This window comes from Heteronotia binoei, chromosome 12 (genome assembly GCF_032191835.1).
Source record: "Heteronotia binoei isolate CCM8104 ecotype False Entrance Well chromosome 12, APGP_CSIRO_Hbin_v1, whole genome shotgun sequence".
Lineage (NCBI taxonomy): Eukaryota > Metazoa > Chordata > Lepidosauria > Squamata > Gekkonidae > Heteronotia > Heteronotia binoei.
The window spans coordinates 21882757-21885487 of NC_083234.1; the positions used below are offsets into that span (position 1 = coordinate 21882757).

Consider the following 2731-nt stretch of genomic DNA (forward strand, 5'->3'; position numbering starts at 1 on the left):
ATTAAACTGTTTGACGGGAAACCCATGGAAGGGAAAGGGTTAAATATCCCCCCTCCAATGTCAATCTTTCCTCTGCACTGCAGCTCTGAAGAAAATCATGGAACTACATCCACCCAAAGATGTTGGGTCGTTTCACACATTATTATACTACAACTTTCTAGATTCTAAATTAAAATCACAGGCTACAACAGACTCCAAAACAACTGGACCACCTTGAACATGAACCTAAGATCAGTCTTTCTATAGAACACCCAGCTGGGACAACAGAATAGAAAAATTCAAAGATCATTATAGCACTTGAAAATGTTTGGTTTTTATGTTTTTATATCTTAATGTGGTTTTAGAACATAAGAACATAAGAGAAGCCATGTTGGATCAGGCCAATGGCCCATCCAGTCCAACACGCTGTGTCACACAGTGGCAAAAAAATTTATATATACACACACACTGTGGCTAATAGCCACTGATGGACCTCTGCTCCATATTTTTATCTAAACCCCTCTTGAAGGTGGCTATGCTTGTGGCCACCACCACCTCCTGTGGCAGTGAATTCCACATGTTAATCACCCTTTGGGTGAAGAAGTACTTCCTTTTATCCGTTTTAACCTGGCTGCTCAGCAATTTCATCGAATGCCCACGAGTTCTTGTATTGTGAGAAAGGGAGAAAAGTACTTCTTTCTCTACTTTCTCCATCCCATGCATTATCTTGTAAACCTCTATCATGTCACCCCGCAGTCGACGTTTCTCCAAGCTAAAGAGCCCCAAGCGTTTCAACCTTTCTTTTATGTTTCATGTATTGACACAAACATGTAAGCTGCCCTGAGCCTGCTTTTGTAGGGAGGGCGGAATATAAATTGAATAAAATAAAATAAATAGATTTGCAAGCATAGCAGCAACTGATTCCAGCTCCTTGAGGAGTGTACCTGTGCAATAACTTCTATACACTTGGTTGTTATATTCAGGCTTTATTTATTTAAGTGCACCTCTAAAACCATGTGACCCCTAGTCTTTGCTTTTCTGCATTGGCTACACACCTACTGCTGCCTCTGCTGTTTCCCCCCTTGTCTTTAGTTCAGCCTGCCATTCTGCCACAGCCAATTAATCCAGAAGGCAGGTAACAACAGGAGATGCTCCCCAGGGGCAAGTGTGTGGTCCAGAAACATAGCCTGGAATTGCATAGCAACCACACATACCCCAGTTCTCCATTTTCTGAGCTTGCTAAAATGGGCACTAAATGAGGCAGCAATGAGAGCATCGGTTTTGTTAAAAGAGAAAGAACATTGGTGGTGGCCATTATCACCATTCAAAAAAAGGTTGAACACATGGAGCTTCCTTATACTGAATCAGACCATCAGGCCACCAAAGTCAGTATTGTCTACTCAGACTGGCAGCAACTCTCTGGGGTCTCAGGATGTGGTCTTTCCCATCACCTACTGGTTCTTCAACTGGAGATGCCAGGGATTGAACCTGGGACCTTCTGCATGTTGAACGGATGCTCTACCACTGAGCCACAGCTTCTCCTGAATATATTGATGATATAGTGGGTTGCTCAGACAGATCCCTGGCTATCACCTTGGGCAACTGTTCCATCCCTCCAGTGTAGAGGTTGGTCCGAGCCGCTGAGCCTTAATAGTTCATCTCAGCTGCTGAAAGGTAAATGCCCCCTGGAAATTTAGCTACCTCCCTTTTGAGAAAAGGCAGCTTTTCTCTTGCAACCAAATTGCATTGCTGTTAGGTTTGGATGTTATCTGAAAGCCACAGAATTACACTGGATAGGGAGTTCAGGTTTGCCAGCAGATAATCAATGGTAATGTTTAGCAAGGAAGAGCCTGAGTACATTTTTCTTAACATCAGCATCTAGTCAACTAAGTATCAACCTTCTCGAGGTCTTCAGAATTTCCACACCAAAACGGGGGCACTGCATTGATCATTTTGCATCGCTTCTTCCAACAGTCATGGCGAATACTTTTCTGCAACGCATTCATAAATGGCAAAAAATGGGACCAAGTCCTATGAGGAACAGCTGGATATGTTTAGCCTGGAGAGATAACTAAGAAGTGATATGACAGTCAGGATGCCAGATTCCCCTGGCCACTGGCAGGAGAGGAGGGGTAGGGTTGTCACATCTAGACTAGGAAACTCCTGGATATTTGGGGATGGAGCCTGGAGAGGAGTGGACCCTCAGAAGGGTACAATGCCATGGAGTCCACCTCCAAAGCATCTATGTTCTCCAGGGGAACTGATCTCTGTAGTCTGGTGATAAGCTGCAATTCTGGGGGATTCTCAGATCCCACCTGTGGTCTTTCCCATCTCCTGCTGGTTCTTCAACTGAAGACGCCGGGGATTGAACCTGGGATCTCCTGTATGTCAAACAGATGTTCTACCACAGGGGTGTCAAACATCTGCCTCAGGGGCCAAATCAGGCCCCTAGAGAGCTGCTATCAGGCCCCCAAGCAACTGGCTGTCATCTGCTTCCTTCTCCCTCTCTTGTTTTCTTCTATGAAACAGCTTGCTTTGCAAGACTTGCTCCATCACACAGGAGCTACAGAGCAAAACCTCTGTTTTCTTCATTGGCTGAGGCTCCTCCATTGGGGAGGAAGGGTGGGGAGAAGAGCGTGCTTTGCCAGGCTATCACAATCGCACAGCAGAGCTACTGAGCCAAGCCTCTCTTTCTTCTATTGGCTGAGGCTCCTCCCCCTCCTGGCCCCTTGGGGAAGGAAGGAAAGAGCCG

At 45.6% G+C, this 2731-nt stretch overlaps 1 non-coding gene across 1 annotated transcript; it reads right to left on the minus strand.

Moving 5' to 3' along the window:
- Positions 1 to 1446: 1446 nt before the first annotated feature.
- Positions 1447 to 1521, minus strand: TRNAV-AAC (transfer RNA valine (anticodon AAC)). The gene has a single exon. It is a non-coding gene; the product is annotated as a tRNA-Val (tRNA).
- Between the last annotated feature and the right edge of the window lie 1210 nt (positions 1522 to 2731).